This window comes from Primulina tabacum, chromosome 12 (assembly GCF_025594145.1).
Source record: "Primulina tabacum isolate GXHZ01 chromosome 12, ASM2559414v2, whole genome shotgun sequence".
Classification (NCBI taxonomy): domain Eukaryota; kingdom Viridiplantae; phylum Streptophyta; class Magnoliopsida; order Lamiales; family Gesneriaceae; genus Primulina; species Primulina tabacum.
The window spans coordinates 22305958-22321301 of NC_134561.1; positions in this window are offsets into that span (position 1 = coordinate 22305958).

A 15344-nucleotide genomic window follows, 5' to 3' on the forward strand; every position below is an offset into this window, starting at 1 on the left:
GCAAGGTACGTGATTGTCGATGAAGTGTCTTATAGGGCTGTCGAAAGGAAGGGGTTTGTAGAATTATTGCATGAATTACAACCGAGATTCTTAATTCCTTGTCGAAAAAAAGTTACAGGTATGGTTTATGATCTTTTCTTAATTGAGAAAGCTAAGATAAAAAGTGTGATCGGTGACAAAAGGGTAAGTATCACTACTGATACATGGACTTCCATTCAAAACATAAATTACATGGTAGTGACAGGTCACTTCTTGGATAGTAATTGTAGAACCCGTAAATCAGTAGACGTATAAGCCATGCATAATTCTAGATTTTTAAATTTAATTGACTTCATTGCATGATTATTTTAAATGCATTTATTTGAAGTTAATTATTTCATTATTTCAGTTCAGTAGATTGATTTTTAGCATTTCAGTATTTTCAGTGAGGCCGGACCGGAGTTGGAGTTTTGAGATAGAATTTAAGATTTGAGAAATATTTCCAGAAGTTAATTTAGCTAGTAACTAAGTTCATTTAAGTTAGAAAGGAAGGTTTGAAGATTTAATTTAATTATTTGAGGTGATTAAGAAATGAACTCATTTAAGTTATTAAATTAAGGGGTTAGCTCACTAAATTATTTAAAGGATTAGTAAGGCTTTCAAGGATTATTAGTTGACTAGATAATCAACATTTCCCTTTATTTTATCATGCATTTTTCGGCCACCCTTAGTGCTAGAAGATTCATTTTCCAACTCACCAACTTTGACCAATTCTTTGCATGTAATTAGTAGGATAATTCTAGGATTTTTGGGAGCACAATTTAATTAAATAAATGGACATATCCTAGTCTAGAATCAAGCTAAATTTCGGCCACCACCTCCTAGAAGCATCCACCAACTCATTTGATATCAATTCAAAATTCAAATTCAAAAGGGGAGTGGACTTGGTCTTGATATGATCCTATTTTTGTGCACCCTTCTCCTCACCTTCATAACCATCACTCCCCCCTCCACCTCCACCGAAAATAAGACCCCTTTTCAGTAGAAAAAACGTGGATAGCAGCTAGGGAGAAAGGGAGAAAAATCGAGAGCCAAGAAAGGTAGAGAAGCAAGCCACTCCGTCTCCTCCGCGCCGTCTCGTCTCTTCTTTTCGTTTTCTTTCGAAACGAAACCAGGCATGTCTAGATTTCTTTCAAACCTCAATCAAGTCATATTATCGTTTATTTTTCAGTACATGATCATGTTTTAGCAAGCAAAAACCGAGATACATGTCAAAATATTTTTGGAACACACATGCAGAATTTCGGCCCTTTCATGACAAGCTTCACGTTTTTCTGAGTTTTGTGGTTTCAGGTGATTGGTTCGATTCCAGGCTCCCAAGGTAACTTGTATACATGTAGTAGGATGCATTAGGACCATGTTGGTCCATTCAAACCAGCCCCATGCTTGCTGGAAAACCGAAATGACAGCAAGTTCCCCATAAGTGCAGAAATGTGATTCGAAAATTCAGTTTGGATGTCAAGGAGGTTGGATCTGATCTTGGCTGCCCCAAGGGCCTATAGCCATGGTTGGATCACTTCCCTAGCATGTCTAAGACGTGACTAAGTTGCCCTTTTGGTGGCTTGGTCCATGGTTCATCGGTTTTTAATCAAAACGTCAGAACAGCCCCTTTCCCCATTCGGCCCTTCCATTTTTCAGCATATGGTTCGTTTCTTTTGTGGCTTGGTGTGGATCTTGGTTGGCCTATGGCCCTTAGCCACGGTTCATACCATGCTCCTAGATGTCTAGATCGTGCCATGGTCAATCAAATGGCCACTGGAACGACGCAAGACATCGATCATAGCATAAACACTACACACGCATGCACGTTGCTCTCGGTTGGACCCTTCGGTTAAGATTTGGTGTGATGCGGATTGTGGCTGGCCTAGGGCCCTTAGCCATGGTTCAAATCATTCCTTGGGATGTTGGTAAGAGTCTCTGGTCGGTGGTTCACGCCCCTAATGGCCGATAGTCTCGAAACCAATGCAAGTCTTGTAGTGCGCAGCTGCTGTATTTTTTTGACAGCAAGTATGCTGCTGTTCAGAAGCGTCGTTTGAGTTCTTGGTTGGCTTTTAGCCCATGGCCTTGGACTGGACAGTGCCTCATTGAGTTGGGAAGGTCATGTTTTCGACCGTTCGTCATTTGGATCATTTTTGAGGTCGTACGAGAATTTACGGTGCAATGTGCCAAATTGACTCTCGAAAGAGCGTTTCGTGTTTTGGCCTCCATTCCACCTAGATTTCGACCCTATCATTTTAGGAACATTATTTTATCAGCGTATTTTAATCATGACTATACGTCGGTTCAGTGTCGGTTCAGGTTGGCTCGGAGTCATGATTAAATGCGAAGTCATTAGGCGTCATAGTCGCATCTTTTGAACGTAAATTGCATAGTTGGTCATGTTTAAGCTATTGCATATTTTTCATGGCACAGTTAGGTTGCAGCGAGCCTGGGAACGATCCAATCCAATCCAGTTGGTAAAATTACAGGAATTTTCATTATGCCAGTTAATTATTTTACGTGCATTAAATAGAAAATGATTATTTTTGAGATTTATGCGATATGGCTTGTGGTTCATTCACTATGTGGGAGTGTTATTTTATGCGGTCGCCAGTGACCGATCAGTTCAGTATGGTACCACCCGGTCGCCAGTGACCGGCCAGCTCAGATCAGTTTCAGCCTCCCCGGTAGCCAGTTACCGATCAGTTCAGCTTAGTGCAGTGGCCACAGGCGTAAAACATAATCTCAACAGAAAATTTTATCAGTTATTTCAGTACAGGCTCCAAGGAGCAAATATTTTTACAGTGACTTCCAGTTCAGTTATGCACGTATTATAATTGCTCAGTACAGATTATTTTCAGTATGCCTCAGGACAGGATATTTTATCACATGCATATTTTAAATTCAGATTTTTACTCGTTACCTGCGATTTACGCATGCTGAGTCTTTAGGCTCACTAGACTTGATTGTTGTAGGTACTGATGAGGCCAGGGCCGAGGGCGGGGACCAGTGAGCCAGCTTGGGTCGGCAGTAGTGGCACCCGAGGACCTCAGAGCAGCAGTTGTTATTTTCTTCGCAAACAATTTTTATCAGTTGTTGGATATTTTTAAATCGTTGTTGTTGGCAAAACTTTGATTTTCTTCCGCTGCAATATTTTGAAATATTGAACTTGATTCACCAGTGATTTTATGAATGAGGTCATTTAAGTTCTTTTAAAAAGAAAATTTTTAATTTTCCGCAAATTTTCAAGCAAGTAGTTCGAGGGCCTTCACAGTTGGTATCAGAGCGGTGGTTCTGTATAGGGTTTCACTACTACTGACCACGAGAAGCTCACGAAGCCACGCCTTTGGTCTGTAAGTTTTTTTTTCAGTTCAGCATTTTGTTCAGCATTTCAGTTATAGCATGAATTATTTTGTCAGCATGCTTCCAGATTTTCAGTATTTCAGAGTTCATTTAAAATAAATTATGGAATTATGCATGTTAGTTACGTATGGGTTATGTTGGAACAGTATGCCCCCTAGACGCATTTTAGAGCGCAACAGAGAGGTGGAGCCTCGCCGAGAGGACAGAGAGGAGCATAGACCGGAGGGAGACCTACCACCTCCTCCACCGCCCCCACCGGACATGAGTGCCCAGATGTTAGCTGGGATGGCACAGTTCTTCGCACAGTTTGCGGGGGGCAATGCCGCAGCCGTAGCCGCAGCCGCAGCCAGGCCGACAGGGCCCGAGGCAGTGTATGAGCGATTCATGAAGATGCGCCCGAAGGAATTCTCTGGGGCATCTGACCCCATGGTTGCCGAGGGATGGATCAAATCCCTCGAGGTTATCTTCGATTTTATGGAGCTGGAGGACGCAGACCGAGTCCGATGTGCCACCAACCTGTTCACTGGAGACGCCCGCTTATGGTGGGAAGGAGCTTCGGTAGCCCTGACATTGGCTACACTTTCTTGGACCCGCTTTACGGAGGTTTTCTACTCCAAGTATTTTGCTGAGGAGGTTCGCACCAGGCTGACCACCGAGTTCATGAGTCTGAGACAGGGGGATATGACGGTTACGGAGTTTATCCGTAAGTTCGAGAGGGGCTGTCACTTTGTGCCCCTGATAGCGAATGATGCCAGAGCCAAGCTGATGCACTTCCTGGTGGGTTTACGGCCGATCTTGCGCCGGGATGTTAGGGTATCTGACCCTGCTACTTATGAGGTTGCCGTCTCCAAGGCCTTAGCCGCAGAGCAGGATCTGCGGGATATCGAGAGGGATCGCCAGGGCAAGCGCCCAGTCCAGGCACCGCACCGCCCTCCTCCTCTTCAGCATCAGCAGCAGAATAAGAGGCCTTTTCATGGACCGCCCAGGAACAGAGGCCAGCAGCAGCAGCAGCAGCAGCGGGGACGCCCAGCCCCGAGGACTCAGGAGCACCCAGTCTGTCCCAGGTGCTCACGTCGCCATCCTGGAGCATGTATGGCTGGCTCAGGAAAGTGTTTTAAGTGTGGCAGTCCAGACCACATGTTGCTGCAGTGCCCTCAGAGGAATCTGCCTACCCAAGGCAGAGTTTTTGCTCTCCATGCCGCGGAAGCCAACCCGGAGACTATGTTGTTGACAGGTACCCTTAAACTTTAAGTTATTATTTGAATTTCCGCGTTTTGGGAATCGGGATTTAGATTTTGAACTTAGAACTGTTATAGGATTGCATGCTCTACTCAGATTTATTTCGGGGAAATTAAGCTAGAGGAACCTAGACCTTTGCATGTCTATAAGTTTAGATCTTGTAGTGGGATTCAACTTAGAACTCCGCTCTTTCAGGGAGAATTTTTATATCTGGTTCCGCTACCAAGGCCTTGATAGATTCAGGGGCCACTCACTCATTTATTTCGGAGGTCTTTGCAAACTTTCTCAAGATCCAGACCATTGGGCTAGATACAGCCTTTTCAGTAGTGTTGCCATCAGGCGAGGAGATGGCAGCTACCAATGTTATCCGAGATATAGACCTTGAGCTACACGGTAATCTTGTTTATGCGGATCTGATCGTGCTACCGATGCCGGAATTTGACATCATCCTAGGGATGGACTGGCTATTGAGGAACAGAGTGTTGATAGACTTCCAGCGGAGATCCGTTCTTGTCCGACCGCCTGGAATGGAGCAGTTCTTATTTGAGCCGGACAGGTACTTTCCTTTACCGCGCATTATTCCTTATGTTCAGGCTAGGAAGCTCATGCATAGAGGGTGTCGGGCATTTCTAGCAACCTTTTTATCTGTCCCCGAGGAACCCAGCCAGTTAGCCTCAGATGTTCCGATTGTTAGAGATTTCTTAGACGTTTTTCCCGAAGACGTCTCTGGTATGCCACCAGAGAGAGAGGTGGAGTTTTCCATTGAGCTTATGCCAGGTACGGCTCCGATATCCAAAGCACCGTACCGTCTAGCACCGACAGAGATGGCAGAGCTTAAGAAGCAGATCCAGGAACTTCTCGACAAGGAGTTCATTCGCCCGAGCTTTTCTCCATGGGGCGCGCCGGTCTTATTTGTGAAAAAGAAGGATGGCTCGATGAGGCTTTGCATTGACTACCGGGAGTTGAACAGGGTTACAGTGAAGAATAAATACCCACTGCCGAGGATTGAGGATCTGTTTGACCAGTTGCAGGGAGCTTCGATTTTCTCCAAGATAGATCTGCGTTCCGGTTATCACCAGTTGAGGGTGAGAGATGCTGATGTCTCGAAGACAGCTTTCAGGACTCGTTATGGCCACTACGAGTTCCTAGTGATGCCGTTCGGTCTGACGAATGCGCCAGCGATCTTCATGGATCTAATGAATCGCGTATTTCAGCCGTACCTCGACCAGTTTGTGATAGTGTTCATAGATGACATTCTCGTCTACTCCAAGAGTCGGGAGGAGCACAGCAGGCATCTGACCACAGTGTTGCAGACATTGCAGAAGCACAAATTATTCGCAAAGTTCAGTAAGTGCGAATTCTGGTTAGAGAAGGTGGCGTTCTTGGGCCACATTGTTTCTAGCAGTGGTATTGAGGTAGACCCCGCAAAAGTTGCAGCAGTCAGAGATTGGGTTGTGCCTCAGAATGCATCCGAGATCCGCAGTTTCCTTGGGCTAGCAGGATATTACAGGAAATTCATCCAAGGATTTTCCTCTATTGCCGTTCCACTCACAGCACTGACAAAGAAAAATGTGAAGTTTGTGTGGAGCGAGGAGTGTCAGAAGAGCTTCGATACTTTGAAGCAAGCTCTTATTTCAGCACCAGTTTTGGCCATGCCATCAGGGCCCGGCGAGTTTGTCCTTTATACCGATGCTTCGAAGCTTGGTTTAGGTGCAGTTTTGATGCAGCATGGGAGAGTGATAGCGTATGCTTCTCGAAAGCTGAAAATCAACGAGAAAAACTACCCCACCCATGATCTGGAGTTAGCGGCCGTAGTTTTTGCTTTGAAGATTTGGAGGCACTATCTGTATGGAGAGAAGTGTCAGATCTTTACCGACCACAAAAGCCTCAAGTATTTCTTTACGCAGAAGGAGCTGAACATGCGTCAGAGGCGTTGGTTGGAGCTTGTGAAAGACTACGATTGTGACATTAGCTACCACCCGGGTAAAGCTAATGTAGTTGCGGATGCTTTGAGCAGGAAAGTCGCAGTGATGGCTCATTTGACGATGCAGAAACCTCTTCAAATCGAGATGCAGAGGTTTGATCTTGAGACTTACCCTCGAGGTAGAGTTCCTCGTTTATCTACCTTGACTATCCAGTCCTCTCTTATTGACCGTATTCGCAGCGGTCAGCCAGCAGATGAGCAGTTGGCACAGTGGAAGAAGAGAGATGAAGCTAAGGGAAGTGTTTTGTATTCAGTCAGCGACGGTATTGTGAGATACCGAGATAGGATATGGGTTCCTAGCAGTGATTCTATCCGAGCAGACATCTTATCAGAGGCCCATACGTCCCCGTACTCTATTCACCCTGGGAGTACGAAGATGTACAAAGATCTGCAGCTATTGTATTGGTGGCCAGGGATGAAGAAGGACATCAGGCGTTTTGTATCCGAGTGCCTGACTTGCCAGTTAGTGAAGGCCGAGCATCAGAGACCAGCAGGTTTACTCAAGCCTCTTCCTATTCCCGAGTGGAAGTGGGAGAACATTACCATGGACTTTGTGACCGGATTGCCGAGGTCAGCCAGAGGATCGAATGCTATCTGGGTGATTGTAGATCGTCTTACCAAATCAGCGCACTTCTTGCCTATTAAGACGACTTTCACCATGGTTCAGTATGCAGAGCTGTATATCCGAGAGATAGTCCGACTCCATGGTATTCCAGTTTCTATCGTATCCGACAGAGATCCCAGATTCACTTCCTCGTTTTGGAAGAGTTTGCATTCGACTTTGGGTACGAAGTTGCTGTTTAGCACAGCTTTCCATCCGCAGACAGATGGACAGTCGGAGCGAGTTATTCAGATCTTAGAGGATCTTCTCCGTGCTTGCGTCATTGATTTCTCTGGGAGTTGGGAGTCAAACTTACCATTGGTAGAGTTCACCTATAACAACAGTTTCCAGTCGTCCATAGGTATGGCTCCGTATGAAGCGCTGTATGGTCGCAAGTGTAGATCTCCTGTTCATTGGGATGAAGTAGGAGAGAGAGCAGAGTTGGGTCCAGAGATTGTTCAGCAGGCAGCAGATGTAGTAGTCAAGATCCGTGATAGGATGAGGACTGCTCAGAGCCGACAGAAGAGTTATGCCGATCAGCGGAGGAGAGAGTTAGAGTTTGCAGTGGGTGATCATGTCTTCGTGAAAGTGGCACCTATGAAGGGTGTCATGAGATTTGGCAAGAAAGGGAAGCTCAGTCCGAGATTCATTGGACCGTTTGAGATCCTCGACAGAGTTGGGACGCTAGCGTATCGTGTGGCTCTTCCGCCAAATCTGGCCGGAGTACACAATGTCTTTCACGTCTCCATGCTGAGGAAGTATATGGCAAATCCTTCGCATGTGCTGAACTTCGAGCCGTTGCAGCTTACTCCGAACTTATCTTATGAGGAGAGACCCGTGCAGATCTTAGACAGACAGGAGAAGAAACTTCGGAACAAGTTGGTTAAGCGAGTCAAAGTCAAATGGCTCAACCATTCAGAGGAGGAAGCTACGTGGGAGTTTGAGCCGGAGATGAGAAGTAGATACCCCGAGTTATTCGGTGAGTTCTAATTTCGAGGACGAAATTTATTTAAGGGGGGAAGGATTGTAGAACCCGTAAATCAGTAGACGTATAAGCCATGCATAATTCTAGATTTTTAAATTTAATTGACTTCATTGCATGATTATTTTAAATGCATTTATTTGAAGTTAATTATTTCATTATTTCAGTTCAGTAGATTGATTTTTAGCATTTCAGTATTTTCAGTGAGGCCGGACCGGAGTTGGAGTTTTGAGATAGAATTTAAGATTTGAGAAATATTTCCAGAAGTTAATTTAGCTAGTAACTAAGTTCATTTAAGTTAGAAAGGAAGGTTTGAAGATTTAATTTAATTATTTGAGGTGATTAAGAAATGAACTCATTTAAGTTATTAAATTAAGGGGTTAGCTCACTAAATTATTTAAAGGATTAGTAAGGCTTTCAAGGATTATTAGTTGACTAGATAATCAACATTTCCCTTTATTTTATCATGCATTTTTCGGCCACCCTTAGTGCTAGAAGATTCATTTTCCAACTCACCAACTTTGACCAATTCTTTGCATGTAATTAGTAGGATAATTCTAGGATTTTTGGGAGCACAATTTAATTAAATAAATGGACATATCCTAGTCTAGAATCAAGCTAAATTTTGGCCACCACCTCCTAGAAGCATCCACCAACTCATTTGATATCAATTCAAAATTCAAATTCAAAAGGGGAGTGGACTTGGTCTTGATATGATCCTATTTTTGTGCACCCTTCTCCTCACCTTCATAACCATCACTCCCCCCTCCACCTCCACCGAAAATAAGACCCCTTTTCAGTAGAAAAAACGTGGATAGCAGCTAGGGAGAAAGGGAGAAAAATCAAGAGCCAAGAAAGGTAGAGAAGCAAGCCACTCCGTCTCCTCCGCGCCGTCTCGTCTCTTCTTTTCGTTTTCTTTCGAAACGAAACCAGGCATGTCTAGATTTCTTTCAAACCTCAATCAAGTCATATTATCATTTATTTTTCAGTACATGATCATGTTTTAGCAAGCAAAAACCGAGATACATGTCAAAATATTTTTGGAACACACATGCAGAATTTCGGCCCTTTCATGACAAGCTTCACGTTTTTCTGAGTTTTGTGGTTTCAGGTGATTGGTTCGATTCCAGGATCCCAAGGCAACTTGTATACATGTAGTAGGATGCATTAGGACCATGTTGGTCCATTCAAACCAGCCCCATGCTTGCTGGAAAACCGAAATGACAGCAAGTTCCCCATAAGTGCAGAAATGTGATTCGAAAATTCAGTTTGGATGTCAAGGAGGTTGGATCTGATCTTGGCTGCCCCAAAGGCCTATAGCCATGGTTGGATCACTTCCCTAGCATGTCTAAGACGTGACTAAGTTGCCCTTTTGGTGGCTTGGTCCATGGTTCATCGGTTTTTAATCAAAACGTCAGAACAGCCCCTTTCCCCATTCGGCCCTTCCATTTTTCAGCATATGGTTCGTTTCTTTTGTGGCTTGGTGTGGATCTTGGTTGGCCTATGGCCCTTAGCCACGGTTCATACCATGCTCCTAGATGTCTAGATCATGCCATGGTCAATCAAATGGCCACTGGAACGACGCAAGACATCGATCATAGCATAAACACTACACACGCATGCACGTTGCTCTCGGTTGGACCCTTCGGTTAAGATTTGGTGTGATGCGGATTGTGGCTGGCCTAGGGCCCTTAGCCATGGTTCAAATCATTCCTTGGGATGTTGGTAAGAGTCTCTGGTCGGTGGTTCACGCCCTTAATGGCCGATAGTCTCGAAACCAATGCAAGTCTTGTAGTGCGCAGCTGCTGTATTTTTTTGACAGCAAGTATGCTGCTGTTCAGAAGCGTCGTTTGAGTTCTTGGTTGGCTTTTAGCCCATGGCCTTGGACTGGACAGTGCCTCATTGAGTTGGGAAGGTCATGTTTTCGACCGTTCGTCATTTGGATCATTTTTGAGGTCGTACGAGAATTTACGGTGCAATGTGCCAAATTGACTCTCGAAAGAGCGTTTCGTGTTTTGGCCTCCATTCCACCTAGATTTCGACCCTATCATTTTAGGAACATTATTTTATCAGCGTATTTTAATCATGACTATACGTCGGTTCAGTGTCGGTTCAGGTTGGCTCGGAGTCATGATTAAATGCGAAGTCATTAGGCGTCATAGTCGCATCTTTTGAACGTAAATTGCATAGTTGGTCATGTTTAAGCTATTGCATATTTTTCATGGCACAGTTAGGTTGCAGCGAGCCTGGGAACGATCCAATCCAATCCAGTTGGTAAAATTACAGGAATTTTCATTATGCCAGTTAATTATTTTACGTGCATTAAATAGAAAATGATTATTTTTGAGATTTATGCGATATGGCTTGTGGTTCATTCACTATGTGGGAGTGTTATTTTATGCGGTCGCCAGTGACCGATCAGTTCAGTATGGTACCACCCGGTCGCCAGTGACCGGCCAGCTCAGATCAGTTTCAGCCTCCCCGGTAGCCAGTTACCGATCAGTTCAGCTTAGTGCAGTGGCCACAGGCGTAAAACATAATCTCAACAGAAAATTTTATCAGTTATTTCAGTACAGGCTCCAAGGAGCAAATATTTTTACAGTGACTTCCAGTTCAGTTATGCACGTATTATAATTGCTCAGTACATATTATTTTCAGTATGCCTCAGGACAGGATATTTTATCACATGCATATTTTAAATTCAGATTTTTACTCGTTACCTGCGATTTACGCATGCTGAGTCTTTAGGCTCACTAGACTTGATTGTTGTAGGTACTGATGAGGCCAGGGCCGAGGGCGGGGACCAGTGAGCCAGCTTGGGTCGGCAGTAGTGGCACCCGAGGACCTCAGAGCAGCAGTTGTTATTTTCTTCGCAAACAATTTTTATCAGTTGTTGGATATTTTTAAATCGTTGTTGTTGGCAAAACTTTGATTTTCTTCCGCTGCAATATTTTGAAATATTGAACTTGATTCACCAGTGATTTTATGAATGAGGCCATTTAAGTTCTTTTAAAAAGAAAATTTTTAATTTTCCGCAAATTTTCAAGCAAGTAGTTCGAGGGCCTTCACAGTAATTGAAGCTGCATAAAAGAATAATCAACTTTACAAAAATCACTAGTCATTCTGGAGAAGAAATTGGGAAGATGGCTGAGGTTTGTCTGAGAGAGTGGAATATAGAAAAAGTCTTTTCAATTGTAGTTGACAATGCTTCTTCTAATGACACAGCAATTGATTACTTGAAAAGAAGAACGAAAAATGAAAATTCATTGTTGTTTGAAGGGAAATACTTGCATTTGAGGTGTGCTTCTCATATAATTAACTTAATTGTTAAGGATGGTTTGAAGGAGCTTAATTCTTCAATTAAAGCTGTAAGAAATGCAATTGTTTTTATACATTCTTCTTCATCAAGATTGAATAAATTTAGGGAGTTTGCCATGCTAGCCAAGTTTTTTAGTACATCAACAGTACCTATGGATGTCAAAACGAGGTGGAATGCAACTTATAAAATGCTTGAAGTTGCATTAAAGTATAGAAGGGAATTCGAAAGGATGACTAAAGAATAATTGCCTTTTATGAATTATTTTCGTGAAAAAGATGATAAGGGTAAAGAAAAGATTTGGCCTCCAATTATTGATGATTGGGAGATAGCAAAGGCTTTTGTACATTTTCTAAAAAAGTTTTATGATGCCACTTTGGAGCTAAGTGCATCAAAAAGTCCTATCTCTCAATTGATTTATCAATCAATGATTGCACTACAAGTTGAGATTGAAAGAAAGAGACATGATGATTCATATTCAATTCTTAAAGAGGTAGCATGTGCAATGAAGTTAAAGTTTGACAAGTATTGGGGAAACTGGAATAACATGAACCCTTTGATATTTATTGGTAATATTTTGGAACAAACTTCAAATTATCAAAGTCACCGTCAGAAAATTGGGAGGTACTCCTACAAGGATCAAAGAATTTGTTGTTAATGTCAAACAAAACTTGGAAACTTTGTGGTCGGAGTATAAGAGAATAAATGATATATTGAATGTCGAGAGTCAAAATATACAAATAGAGTGTGACAATAGAGATGGAGGTATTAGTGGTGGTAGTGGTGGTCTTTGTGATTAATTGTTTGATGATTTGGAACCACAAAACAAAGAAGAACAACTTCACGTGATATCCAATGAAGTGCATTAGTATTTGGCCGATGAAATTGAAAAATGATCTAATCAATCTTTCAATCTTTTGGAGTGGTGGAAAGGAAGTGAAACTAGGTACCCAATCCTTTCAATGATTGCCGAAGATATTTTTTCAATTTCATGCTCAACCGTTGCTAGTGAGTCCACTTTTAGCTTGGGCAAAAGAGTTTGGATCCTTTTAGGAGCAGTTTGAGTCCTAAAATGCTAGAGCCATTGGTGTGTACTAGTGATTGGCTAAGAGCAGAGGAGTTCTCTTTTTGGAAAGATCCAACAGACGATGACCTTGAACTATACAAGAAAATTGAAGAAATTGAAAAAAGTAATATTTTTTTATTTAGTTAAGTTTAAATTTATATAATGTCATTGTTAATCTAACATAAATACTAATGTTTCTTTTAACACCTGCAAATGTCACTCAAGGTCGTGCCAACACTTCATCTTCCTCCTCCACTTTGGACTAACTTGAAGAGTAAGACTATAATTATGTTTACTTATTTCAATTCTAATATTTTTAACTAAATGTAGTTTTTAACTTTTGCAGATCCTTTGAGATGGAGGAGTTTCAACAAAATTATAGTTAGTAAGACTATATTTATGTTTATTTATTTCAATTATAATATTTTTAACTAAATGTAGTTTTTAATTTTTGCAGGTCCTTCGAGATGGTGGAGTTTCAACTAACCTAGAACCTTTTAGAGTAACAATTTTTGATATATTTGATGTGTCATTTTGTTTTGAAAATACTCTGCTTATCTTGTAGAATTTTTGCTTGTTGAGTTTCTCTTTTGAAACATATATATTATAAAACTCTATTGTTCGATCTGTGGCGTTTAGTTTCCTTTTAAAGTAGATATGACTTGTGTAGTTGAATCTTTGCTGCATTCGTCCATAAACCTATTTTGTTTTGAGATATTTATGTTTTCTTGGAATTCATTTGGATAAATCATGTTATTTGTGGCTGCCAAGTGAAATTTGAGGTATGGTTCTAATTTTTGATTGGTAGGACAGATGGTTAAAAGTTATTTTGTTGTAATTGTGATGAGATTAATAATTTTTTTAAAAAAAAATTCGGTATAGACGGTATTATATCGATACCGTACCGAAATTGCGGTATATCGAATTTTTTTGGTAAGAACGGTATGTAATTTATGTCATACCAAAATTTCGGTATACCTGCGAAATTTCAGTACGGTATCGATATTCATTTTTCGGTACTGAAATTTTTCGGTACGGTATATGGTATTATTAAAAAGTTCGGTATATCGTACCGAACCAGGCCTACTCAAGACTAGGGATGGCAATGGGACGGGGCGGGGACGGGTTTGTCATCCCCGTCCCCGTCCCCGAATTCCATCCCAACCCCTATACCCGTCCCGATCCCCGTTTTTTCGGGTTCGGGGATTCCCGATCCCCGTTTTTTCGGGTTCGGAGAATCCCCAAACCCGAAACTTCGGGGATCAACTTCTCATCCACGCCTCATCCCCATTTCAAAATATTAATATGACAAGAAGATGACGTATTCGGAAATTTTCACAATCCAAAACTTATTATTATCTATTAATATTAATATTAATATTAGTATCAATATTAATATTAATAATGTTATTAATATTTAAAAAATAATAATATTATTATATTATTAATACTAATAATACTATTATTTTTTATTGATATTATTTTCAGGACGGGTTTGGGGATGAGAATAGTAATCTCATACCCGTCCCGAACTACATCGGAGATTTTAAAAAATCTCCGAACCCGAACCCGAACCCAAACTCGAAAAAATCGAGGATCCACATTCCCGTTTCGAGTTTTCTCCACAAAGCTTCAAACCCGTGGAAAAAGTTGTCATCTCTACTCAAGACTCATCTTGTGGCCATCCATATGCCCCACACCAGAACCCGACAAGTCTGGGTTGGGCTTACAAACCAATGGGTTGTACATTAAACATATTTTTAATTATAGTAAATCTACAATAAAAAAATTCAAAAACTAATATATGAATAAAATTAATAAAAAATTAACAACGAGGAAAGAAAATATTGTGTATTAAAACTAACTATTAGGACATTCTTCATTATTTTAATATAATATAAAATATAAAAATAATATAACAGGACGGGTTCACTAAAATATGCATGCACCTCGGATCCGTTTCTAGACCCATTGACCTCTAGACCTGCCATGCTACGAGGTTGTTTGACCCACGTCAAAGAGGATGAGTTTAATGCGAAATCGAATTTAATTCAATTCATTGTCATCCTTAATTGTTCACGAAGCTTGATGACTATATTTATGTGAGTTTCGGAATTCTCATTTAATTCGAACTTAAAAAACAATGCACTTGATTATTCGCATGCATAAAATTCTTACTCGAAAAAATAATATATGTAAATATTTGTATTATTTTATAGTTTCTTATAAATAAGGTGATTGAGTTCAATGAGATTTGCTTCTGATTATTAACTTATGAATTATCTCTTTTCTCTTATGAATTCTGCATATTCATCTCTTTTTTTTCCTTGTGATTTATAACACGTTATCAGCATAATGCTGTAATAAACTATGAATGAAAATAACTCTCATTCTATTGATGTTATTGTAATAGCCCAACGTGTTGTCAATACTCAATTTTATCAAATACTTTTAGGTGCTCTAAAAGTAGTACAAAGGTAATATCAAATATATTGAGAATATAAAGAGATTAATGATAAATATATGATATATGATTTAGTATATTGAAAAACTAAAGATATTCGCGATTGAATTATGATATGAGATCAAAGATCTATAAATGTTATTGAAATATATAGATCTATGTCGAAATGTATCAATATTTATGTAGGACCGAGCGTCGCCGCTTTACCAAAAGTTATAGCTGGTGGTAATGGTGCAACTAAAATCTTTTAAACCGCACAGCAGCTCAAGCACTATGATTCGATCGCTCTAACAAGCAGGGACAATTATTGC